Source organism: Chiloscyllium plagiosum, unplaced genomic scaffold (assembly GCF_037043375.1).
Source record: "Chiloscyllium plagiosum isolate Xiang-an unplaced genomic scaffold, Cpla_swu_hap1 HiC_scaffold_5, whole genome shotgun sequence".
NCBI lineage: Eukaryota > Metazoa > Chordata > Chondrichthyes > Orectolobiformes > Hemiscylliidae > Chiloscyllium > Chiloscyllium plagiosum.
Window position 1 is genome coordinate 53,806,035 of NW_028270143.1, and position 12,168 is coordinate 53,818,202.

Consider the following 12,168-nt stretch of genomic DNA (forward strand, 5'->3'; position numbering starts at 1 on the left):
CACACATTCACCCCTGCACTCACTCCAACACATGCACCCTCTCCTACATACCTCATTACACTCACACATACACTTAACCAAGCTTACATACACATATATACATACACATTCTATCATGTGCACTCACCCACACGCGCATACTCACATGCACACTCAATCTGTCGTTCCTGCATGCGCACACATATAAGCTTATAGGGAGGATTTATTTTTGCAGAATTGCATTTTATTTCGCATGAATCCATGTAAAAGTTTGTAAAACTATACAGAGGGTTTGTCAGTCTGACACAGCATTGGGACACAGACAGACTTCACACCTATTGTTTAAAAAGCTGAGCTACCTTGAGAATGATTTGGAGGTGCTGGTGTTGGACTGAGGTGTACAAAGTTAAAAATCATACAACACCAGGTTATAATCCAACAGGTTTAATTGGAAGCACACTAGCTTTGGGAGAACCGCTCCTTCATCAGGTGGTTGTGGAGGACACAATTGTAACTGAAATTATACATTGAAAAATACCTTGTCTGTTGAGTCTTTCATCTATTTGAATACCATGATAGTTTCACTTCTTTCATGTGTAAATCACAAAACCTTTTTTTAAAAGTTGCATTCTCAGATTAACTGTAACAATGGTAATAGCTAGACAATATGTTGAAGGTGTTAGCCCCCCATGTTCTCTGTCTATGCCATGATGTTTAGATTGATTCTAATCTAAAAAGTGAGATAACAGAGTTTTACATGAATTCATGCCGTTTTTGAGCAAAGTACAATGTAACTCTGCAAGTACAAATTCAGCCCACAAAATATATGTGTGCATGTGGGTCTTTGTGTGTGTGTGTGTGTGTCTCTCTCTGGGTTGGGGGTTGTGAGTGTGAGAGAGAGTGTATATGTATGTGCAGTGAGTGTAGAGTGTCTTAAGTCTGTGAGGGGGGTGCATGTGTGTGTGTGTGTCTGGGGTGCGGGGTTGTGAGTGTCTGTGAAAGAGTGTATTTGTGTGTGCATGAGTGTAGAGTGGTCTAAGTCTCTGAGAGGATGCATGTGTGAGTGTGGGAGTGTATGCGTCTGTAAGGGTGTGTGTGAGTGTCTGTATGCGTGTCTGTGTGTGTGTGTAGGAGTGTCTGTGTGTGGTGGTCATCTGTAGTGTGACATGAACCTAAGGTCCAAAGCTAGTGACATGAACCCAAAACTAGTGTGCTTCCAATTAAACCTATTGGACTATAACTTGGTGTTGTGTGATTTTTATCTTGAGAATGTAATTTAAAAGAAGTTCTGGGATTTACATATCAAAGAACAGAAACCAGCATATCCCATTATAAAATATAAAAGTTTTAATCTGAGATTGTTTACTGTATCACATCTCCATGACACTGGACTCCTTTGGCTATAAATTCTGTGAGCATGATCTTAACCTCCACAACCACCTGATGAAGGAGTGGCGCTCTGAAAGCTAGTGCTTCCAAATAAATCTGTTGGACTATAACCCAGTGTTGTGTGATTTTTAACTTTGTCGAGCACAGTCCAACATTGGCACCTCCAAGTCATATACAAATACAACAACAATATCCAAGAAATAACAATGAGTTGTACAAACAATTGATCTGTTATTTAAAGTTTTGAACTCAGAGTTGAACTGAGAATTGGATAGGACATTGGGAGAACTCACGGTGGCTCAGTGGTTAGCACTGCAGCCTCACAGCACAAGGGACCCGGGTTCAATTCCAGCCTCGGGCAACTGTCTGTCTGGAGTATGCATGTTCTCCCTGTGTCTGCGTGGGTTTCCTCCCGGTGCTCCGGTTTCCTCCCAAGTCCAAAGACGTGCAGGCTAGGTGAATTGGCTATGCTAAATTGCCCATAGTGTTAGGTGCATTAGTCAGAGGGAGATGGGCCTGGGTAGGTTGCTCTTCGGAGGGTCGTTGTGGAGTTGTTGGGCCGAAGGGCCTGTTTCCACACTGTAGGGAATCCAATCTAATCAAACTCCCTGCATAGTGTCTTGGGATCATCAACACTTACCTGAACAAATCAGAACTCAGTTACACCTCTTCTGCAGGATGACACCTTCAACAATGCAGCCCTCGCTTTCTTCATCAATCTGAAAATGCATGCACATATCCTGAAGTGGGGCTTGACACATCAGCTTATATTCCACTTGATACAATATGATCATCTTTGAACAAAATACTTATTATTGAGCAGATAAGGATAAAGCTAAAATCAACAAGGTCCATTGACATTTCTGTATTTTTAATTGGTTCAGGATTGGTCAGTTCTCGTTAGATCCCAATAGACAGTATCCCATTCATTGCTGAATGCTTGGGGGTATGTGTGCTTGTATTTTTGATGAATAGCTAAATAATGTGACAATATAGGCTGTAGGCATCGTACACTATATCATACGATATGTAACTGCAGAGTTAGGAGCCATTAAAATTATGACAGGCTCACACATCTGGCTTTGTCTTTTAAATCCAGACTTGATTTTCTGTGTAGCTGTAATAGCTCAAGAGTCACCATGGTTACACAAGGCCCAAAAGTTCAGGTTCGACCAAGTTTAAATTTGCTTCTCTCTGCCCTGTGTCAGTCTTCTCAAAATTATACAACTAACTAGCCCATGCTTGGGATTGTAAATGTTAAATATATGAAATACTGACAGCAGTTGAAATCTGAATGAAAGTTTATTGGCTACACTAATAGAAGCAATATCTGGTTGAGTGTCCCAATTGTTCTAATCATCCAATTGGAATTGTTCTTCAGAGGCTACAGTTTTGAATGCCCAATTTCATTAATATTTGGTTTGCTAATAAAAGTGAGAATGGAGGGACTGAGAGATAGCTTATTCTCTAAAGATTTATTGTCCAGATTGTCTTTATTTCTTTGTTTAACAGTGCATATGGCACTTATTTGCCAAAATTGATTCACTGGTGCTCACTTTTGGCAGGGCCACAGAGCTCCAAGTCTCACTACAGCCTTGATCCAAGTATTATGAAAAGAGCTGCATTCCAGAGGTGAGGAGAAATTTATTGCCCTTGATATTTAGATAGGATTCTTTAATCTTGGGCTCTGAATGGCTGAGGTATAAAGCTATCATCAATTCTCCTTTTTCTGCTGAGTCTGAGGGCCTGTTTAATTATCAGTGGTAGAGGACAAGCCTCTGGTGAGTCTTAACAAAAAGTGGAGATAGTTCATTGCATGACAGCAACAGATACAAGTTACATTGACTGGTTAAGCATAATTATGTAAGTCTATGAGGATCTCACATAAAATGGCCTGATTTTCCACCCGAAGACTGTGTGACTCTATAAAATTGTGTTGCGTTTAATGCAATTCAACATGAACTCTTTCAGAACCATTACCTTATATACCCCAAATTCTTACATTCATGTACATAACTACTTCTATACTTTCTATTGCCCCATTGCTCCCCTAAGTCCCTGATGTCATAACTGCAGGCAGTATGGAGGCTGCACAATTCCTCCAGAATGCATTCCTTTCTCACTTGGAACGTTAATATGTCTGGCTTGAGGACTATTAACCTTGTTTATAATCCTGACCTTGATTGCTTTGTAAATCATTTCTTCCACTGGAGGATCTGTTATTTCTTGGATGGAAGATATTGTTCCTACTAAACCCAGCAGTTTTCTCAAATTGAGGCAATAATCAAAAGCTGCTAACACTTTTTAAAATGTATATGTGTCTCCTTTAATATTTGTGATTTATAATGTCACTCACTGGAGGACCCATTGAATATAATAATATATTAACTTTTTAAGCTTTAGATTTAATGTTTAATTTTGAAAGTAATTTCGTATCTCAAGAATTGTTTTCTCCAAGATATCCAATGCTGTGTCCTGTTTGGATTATCTCTGATATTTAATCTTTTTGGAAGTATTATTTCTCCTTCCATCTCTTAATATGTTCATTTATTCTTATTCTTTTAAAGCAGTTTTATATCTTTAGCAGGTACAGTTAAAGTCACCACAATCCAAGAGGACTGCAGGGCTGCTTCCCCATTTAACAGGGAGATTCAACTGGAGTGATTTAACTTAAGGGATACCATGCCTCAGGCAAGGAGACAGGGTGAGAAGGAAAATCCTTCAAGAATTGAATTCATGCTGTTGGCATCTCTCTGCATCACAAACCGACCCCATCCAGACAACTGATATCACAAAGTACAATGGTGAAAAAATCTATTGGACCAATGTGTAGAAATTTCCAAAACACGAAGTGAGTTAACATCTTTAAGCAGTTGGTAAGAGGGAAAATGTATAGTACAAACAAAAGGGTTGAGAACGCTACAGGTGTAAAAAAGAATCACCACCACAGTGAATACATACCATGAGACACGGCTACAGTCGGGAAATCCGAATCACCGCCAGGATATACCGAGGGCACAGTGCTAAGAACATCATAAAACAGAATTAAAGCAATGAAATGGGGCAATTTAAATCCTGAAGCAAAGAGAAATTAACAGAAAAAAAATCAAATATTTTTGAGTCTGCAATAAGAATCATGTTCCATTTTTGTCCACAATCAAAAATAAAGACAAGTAAAAAGGTTTATCGCATGAAGACACACAGTTCAAGTTACCGAAGCTGGTGAGATATTGCTAATAAGACCTAGATGATATATCTATCCTGTTCAAATTCCAGAGGTATTCGCCCAACATCCGCATCCAAGACTTAAGGACATCATCAGATTAGATGGACCTTAATGCAATTTTCAAAATTAACATTTTCAAATCCATTACCTTAAAGCATGCCTCCTCCTACATTTTATCTCACAGTTAACATTTGTAAATCCATGTATATGATTATTACGTTTGCCACTATCCATTAACCCTCAAGTCTCTGACATCACAAAGTCAGGCATTCTGGAGGTTTCACAAATCTTCTCACATGTGTTCTTTTTAAAGTTTGGACTTGGAGATATGATAGGTTTTAAGCCTAGGCACTATTGACCTTAGTTGTGAGCTTGACCATGATCCTGGTCTGGTCCTTGCATGGTCTGTTTACTCTCCCTCTGCTTGACAACCTTCAATCTCTTAGATGTCCTCTTTGGAGTAATCATTCCTGACAATCCAGGTGTTTATTTAGTTACCTTATCTCGAGGTCCCATAATCATCTGAATGTCTTTTGGAGAGGAACTCTTCCATGCTGAGTAAGGCAATAGTATGTGGAGAACTTTAATCTTATGAGTTTTAACAATGGAAGGTGGCTGTTCAGTGAAGGCAACTCCTTTCCTCTTGGACATAGCCTGGATTGTGATCACCTGTAGCACACCCTGAGTAATTAGTTCCAGTGCCAAAAAGTTCTGGAGAAACTCAACAGTGGAGAGAAAGCAGATGTTTTGAGTTCAGTGATGCTTCTTCAGTTACAGGGTCCGTTTTGTTTGTTCATATTCTTTTGGATTAATTTTAAAAATTCAACTCCATAGGTATTGCATTTTTATGAGGCATTTCGACAGACACACAAACAGGCATTGAGTAGAGAAATGTGGACCACGTACAGACAGTTGCAGACATGATCAGCACGGATATTGTGAACCAAAGGGCCTGTTCCTGTGCTGTACTGTTCTGTGTTCTATGTTCTATTTTAACTTGCCAAATGAGTTACAACATTTTGACACAGCTTGGATTTATTTCCATACCCTATTTCAATCTTTTTGTCACAACAAGATTAAATTAAAAAAGAATTTCCTTGTATCTTGAACTATCAGAAAGGCAGGAAGGATGGAAATAGAAAAGGCAGAAAGTGGCTAAACAGAAATTGGAAAAGAATGGATGGAGCAAAAATGTTTATTTTCCTATTTCTTTATTTGTAAAATAATAGTTTTATTGTTGTGATACAAATATGATCTTTACAGGTAATAAAACGATGGATGTGAAATCCTTCCATTTAGTCATTTTACTGGAAGTGGCGGCATGACTAGAGAACAGGATTTCCTGTTTCAAATTAATGTTTACTTTCTCACTGAAGTCACAGATGGCTGTACTTAGCTGAATAGATCTATTTTATGTGAACCTTCGTGGGCTGGTAAGGTGATGTAGGTGCTGCTATATGGACAGCAATTTGAATGCTGGAAATATCAGCAATGAGTTCTCCTGTCAGTAATCAGAGATGTTATATTTAGTAATGAGGCTTTCGGTTTTTGAACAAGATCCAGCTGTCTGAATTGTTTTGCAGTTTCTCCAATCTTCATTCTTTGTTCCTTGTATCCTGGGTGTTTCAGGATTGATAGGAATGCACATCCACAAATTGAACTACAAATCATGGTGCCTGGTGGACACAAATTTCTGAAAGGCAGATTCTTTGGAGTTGAAATTGCAGTGTGCTGCATTAGTAATGAACATAGCAGCATGAAAGTCCTTTGTTTCTATTTAATCCCAGATGCTAAGACCTGTTTCAAAAACCCACAAAACTGGAAGCACTCAGCAGGAATGGGAACATCTTTAGTGAAAATAAACAGGTTAACATTTCAAGTATGAACCTTGTATCCAAAGGATTGCACTTATTAATTTTAAATGGATTATTGCCTTTTCTTTAACAGCTTCAATCCATTTTGCTGTTATTTAAGAAAAATTACGAGACAGCTATATAATTTGAAATAGAATTCTCACATCTTCCATTCACAAAAAATGGTAAAGTTAACTTTTAAAATTGGTCAGTATTGTGTATCACAATAAAAAAAAGACATACAAATTGTCAAATGTGAAAATGTTTATGTTTCTGGCAACATTGTTCATTCACTTTAGGACTGGACTGAAACATGAACCTTACACAGAATCCCAGTCTTTTCTGATAAATTTTAAAAATTAACATTAGAAGTTAATTATAGAAGGAAATGTTAGAAAGAATGAATGAGGTTTGTAACAACATTATATTCAATGGACTTTTCAATGACACGATTCTAGTATTCAATGTTTCAGTTTGAGTCTTTCCTCTTCAAATCAGGCAGAGCTTAAGGAGCAGCGTCAACACAGTCAAGGAACCAAACAATTTTCACACTAAACAGTGCAAGACTGAAGAATGCTAAATCTAGGTAATCACCAGATTTCAGCCAATCCTATATCAAGAATTAGAATGCATAAATGCAAATATGACGATATGAGCAGAGCAAGGCTCTAATGAGAATTGACTGGATAGTATTTTACAATCATGGTCTAGACTTTCTAATTAGCTGCAATGCCATGTTGGTCAATCATGTCATATAAGAATACAAGAAATAGGATTGGGTCGATGGTATGGCCCATTGAATCTTCTCCACCTCTCACTACTATCATGGCTGATCTTAGGCTTCAACTCTGACTCCTGCCTACTCCCCTTATCCCTGGATTCCCTGAGTAATCTGTCTGTCCCAGTCTTAAATAAATTCAATAATGAATCATCCACAGTCCTTAGGGTGGAGAATTCCATAGTTACGCAATCATTTGTGCGGAGAAATTTCCCCTCATCTCAGTCCTAAATGATCAGCTCCTTATCCTGAGGCTATGCCCCTGTGTTTCACATTTCCCCAACCAGCAGGAATGATTTCTCAGCATCTACTCCATGAAGCCCCTTCAGAATCTTGTAGGTCTCAATGAAATTACCTCTCTTTCATCTCAACTCCCAAGAATATAACCCCAGTTTAATCAGCTTGTTATCATAGGGCAACCTCCTCATTCCAGGAACCAACTCAGAGAGCCTTTTCTGTACACATTTAATGTGAAAATCAAAACTACTTGCAGTACTGCAGCTGTGGTCTCATCAAAACCCTGTACAATTTTAGCAAGACTTATTTATTTCTGCACTTCAGTCTAATTATAATAGTCATGACCACTAAGTCTCCTTTAGCAGAACCTCCCAAACCCATCGCCTCTACCATCTAGGACGCCAAGATGTTTCACAGACAGAAATCTACCAGTGTTTGTTGCATTAGGGAGCAAAAAACTTTCAACAATTTCCAGGGGCTTATTGTAAATCTGTAGTTTAGCACTAATACCAGGACCTACCTTTCCTTCTGGACTTTTTCCCTACGCAGAAGACAACTCCACTCAAACATCACTTAGAAATCCACCAAATGTGCCACTGGCTATTGTGTGCAGGCATTGAGCGTTCCCCATCACTGAGCATCACCAGATCTGGATAACTAAGCGAGTGAATGTGCTTTAATGCGCTCTGCGAGAAGGCATCCAGACTCCCCAGTGTAAAGAAGACCGCATCGGGAGCAACGGATACAATAAATGACGTGTGGAAGTGCAGGTGAAACTTTGATGGATGTGGAAGGCTCCTTTGGCATTGGATGGAGGTGAGGGAGGAAGTGTGGGCACAGGTTTTGCAATTCCTGCACTGGCAGGGGAAGGTGCCAGGAGGGGGAGGGTTGGTTGTTGGGGGGCGTGGACCTGACCAGGTAGTCACGGAGGCAACGGTCTTTGCAGAAAGTGGATGGGGCAGGGAGGGAAATATATCTCTGGTGATGGGGTCCATTTGTAGGTGGCAGAAATGTCGATGGATGATGCAGTTTGTGCGGAGTTGGTGGGGTGGAAGGTGCGTGCCAGGTGGTTCTGTCCTTGTTGCAGTTGGAGGGATGGGGTTTGAGGGCGGTGGGAAAGGACGTGGATGAGATGCGTTGGAGGGCATCTTCAACTCCAAAGGAGGGGTAATTACAGTCTTGAAAGAAGGAGGCCATCTGGTGCTTTAGGGAACATCTCCGGGACACCCGCATCAATCAACCCTACCGCCCCGTGGCCTAACATTTCAACTTCCGCTCCCATTCTGCCGAGAACATACAGGTCCTGGGCCTCCTCCATTGCCACTGCCTCACCACTCGACGCCTGGAGGAAGAAAGCCTCATCTTCCGCCTCGGAACACTTCAACCCCATGGCATCAATGTGGACTTCACCAGTTTCCTCATTTCCCTTTCCCCCACCTTACGCCAGTTCCAACCTTCCAGCTCAGCACCATCCTCATGACCTGTTCTACCTGCCAATCTCCCTTCCCACCTATCTGCTCCACCCTCCTCTCCAACCTATCACCTTTATCCCCACCTCCATTCACCTATTGTACTCTTAGCTACCTTCACCCCAGCCCCATCTCCTTCCCAGTTATCTCTCCACCCTGGAGGCTCCCAGCCTCATTCCTGATGAAGGGCTCCTGCCCAAAATGTCAGTTTGCCTCCTGAAGGAAGAGTAGCCTGATGGGATTGTTTTATTCACTCATGGGCTGTGGGCATCATTAGCTGGCCAGCAGTTATTGCCTGTCCCAATGAACAGAACTAAATTTTATCTATTGTTTTGGCTGTCCCTTGAATTGAGGATAATACAACTGAGAGTCATGAGTTTCTGCTGTGGATCTTCATTGTGACTGACCAGACTGACCGTTGACCCACAGATCTTTTCACTTATGGGGCAGGACATCCTGCACGGTCTTTAGATCCAGGGCGCGGGATTTGCTTCCTTTTCTCCCATCTGTGTGACCGCTCTGCCTCATCGCTAAGGTGATTGAACTCAAAGCTTGATGTACAAGTCATTGTCATTTTGATTGACAGGTAGCCAGTCCCAATCATTAAATAAAAATAAAAAATACAAAGTGACTAGTTTCAGAGATTTTGCACAATATCTTTTCATATCTGAGATTTGAGTTGAGTTGTTTTTCCATTTTCTTGCTATTCAGTCATCTTAGCGCCTCTCTGAATAAAATGACCAATTTTAATGGCCAAGAAACTGGAACTGGCAAGAGAGTGTGTAATCGCTATTCATTAGAAATCCTTCATCTGAAAAACTAAACAGGATTTCATCTTCAACAGCTCCAAATATGCATAAGCCCATGTTTAAGTTCACCATTCAGTGGGTTACCAAATAAAGTTTGATAATTCTTACTGCTTTGTGTCAGTCCCAGTATAACAATAGCACTCTCACTTCAGAGAGAGAAAGTTGTTGGTTGTAGACCCACTTTCAATTTTTGAGCATTTAATTTGACAATGTAATGCAGTACTGAAGGAATACTGCATGGTTTAGACTTCTTATTTTTCTGTTGAGATTTTAAAGCTAAAATACCTATTTGCCCTTATTATAGATGTGGAAAAACCCATGGCACTACTTCATGAGAGTAAAGCAGCCCTCCTTTCTTTGCTTTGGAAGCCCCTTCAGCATTCATTCCTGGACATGAAAGAGACCTGTTCCTAACATTGCACTAGTCTCTTTCATTGTTCTTCCATTCAGAAGGGTTTATTGGCTCGCACATTGAGTTGCAGCTCTTTCTTGCCACTGCTAAGCATCTTTCTGGAATGCTGTGACTAATGCATTAAACTCAAAATAATGGAGGAAGTAAACATGCATTCCACTCCTCCACATGGCCCTATATTGGTGGTCTGATACTGTAATTCTGAATAGAATGGGTCACTATCAAAAGGACCTCATGGCTTGAATCTTCTAAATCTTTTGCTTTATCAGCTATTTCTGTGACTGGGATGTTGCGTCAGTCAGTGTTGGCAGATGGACGTTTGATTTCTAGTAAACTGCAAGCATGGACTGACACTTTATAATGCAAGAACTGCCTTACGTACTTAAGATTTATTCATTTCTAAAGTGGTTGCAAAATGAGAGCCTTAAAAATCTCAATGATTCATGAGACCTGAAGAAAGAAATAACCATGGACTTATATCTGAAATAAAGGTATTTTCCTCATATCAGTTTGATTTGTGGAAACCTAATTATAAACAGTTATGATCCAAATATGACTGACCTGTTGATCATTTCCAGAATTTACTTCTTGAAATTTCCTTCCAATTTGTTTGTTATGCAGTCATGTTTGGTTAACAGAAACAGCATATTAACCCTTGCTTTGGAGAAATGTGGTTATGCTGCATCTTTCAAGATTCTTGCTGAACTCTGGATGTTGTGGTTATTTCACTGTTTTACGTAACTTGGTATTATTAAGAATTACTTTCCTATTTTGTTAAAACTTTGTCAACCAAAACCAATTTCCTGTACTATTGAGGCATTTCTTTCAAAAGAACATTGGTACTGGAAAACCTGCCCAAGATTTGTGGTACCAAGAAGTTTGACATAAGTGTAATATGTGCCTGTATTCATTCTTAAAAAGCCTAGTTAACATGAATTGTTATTAGTCACTTTGCCTGCTTAAGTATTGCAACATTAGATTTTTAAATAACACTGGAATAATTGCTGTTTTTATGAACATTATAAGCAGAGGAACAAAACAAATATACTGCGTTGCATTTGTAGATTCATAATACAGATGTTATAGATTTGGAAGGTTGTGATAGAAGCTATCAAAAATTTCATGATCTATTTTGGTGTTTTAAATTGTAAATTTCAAGGAATATAAAATGCATCTTTCATTTGGTGATTTTTAAAAACATTTTGATGTATTTGAAATTATTTTCTCCACAATTCTATGTTGAAAAGGCGTGTTATAGGTCTCTGTCCATAGACTGCCTGTTTCTTGGACCTCTGTAGATGAGTGACTTAGATTGACCTCTCCACCGACTTTCTCTCTAACTCTTTCTGTAGTGCCTTGGAACTATGCTTGGAATGTCCATGTGGGCTATTGTTTTCCTGCTGATTTTCTCTCTTGTATATTCGTATGTTTGATTGTATATAGTTGAGTCAGAATATTTGAAAAGACCATGAAAAGTACTGGCATATCGTTCTGTAAAGTGCGTGCAAGCAGGAAAATCAAATTGGAATATCTTGGCAAGTATTCAGGCTGTGCTTACTGGGTGCTAGGATGCAATTCCTTCAGTGCTTCCTTTGCTGTGTTGCATTTGTGGTTCTTTTGTTGCTGTGTTTTGACTGCTCCTTTCTTCCCCCCACAGTCTTATTCTTTGTCTGATCATCTCACTAAATGGAATGGTTCAATAAAAGGATTTCAGCACTAGCTCAGGATGCAGCATCTCACCCATTTTAGCTTCACTGGAGAGAATTTTCAAATTAAACCCCTTTGAATAGTGGCTTGTTGTTCTGCTTTCTACCTTGACTTCTGACATCGTATGTGCTAACTATGAGGATTCCTGTGTAATGACGATGTTGCTATGGTGGAGTATTTGTTCTTTGCTTATCTGTTAGTGATGTTTCGCCTATATGGTAATATATACTTCCAGACTACAATCACGGAATCACAGAATTGCTATAGTGCAGAAGGAGGCCAGTTGGCTCATCATTGCCAGACCTAGTT

The 12,168-nt window shown here is 39.6% G+C and overlaps 1 long non-coding RNA gene across 1 annotated transcript in view; it reads left to right on the top strand.

Annotated features, from left to right (window-relative positions):
- The window catches only part of LOC148149933 (uncharacterized), a 29,059-nt gene extending 17,115 nt beyond the window's left edge, over positions 1–11,944 (top strand). The window contains exons 2-4 of the long non-coding RNA XR_015757107.1: positions 2,934–3,000; positions 11,596–11,687; positions 11,810–11,944. This is a non-coding gene — a long non-coding RNA (uncharacterized LOC148149933). The remainder of the gene's footprint in view (positions 1–2,933; positions 3,001–11,595; positions 11,688–11,809) is intronic.
- The last annotated feature ends 224 nt before the right edge of the window (positions 11,945–12,168 follow it).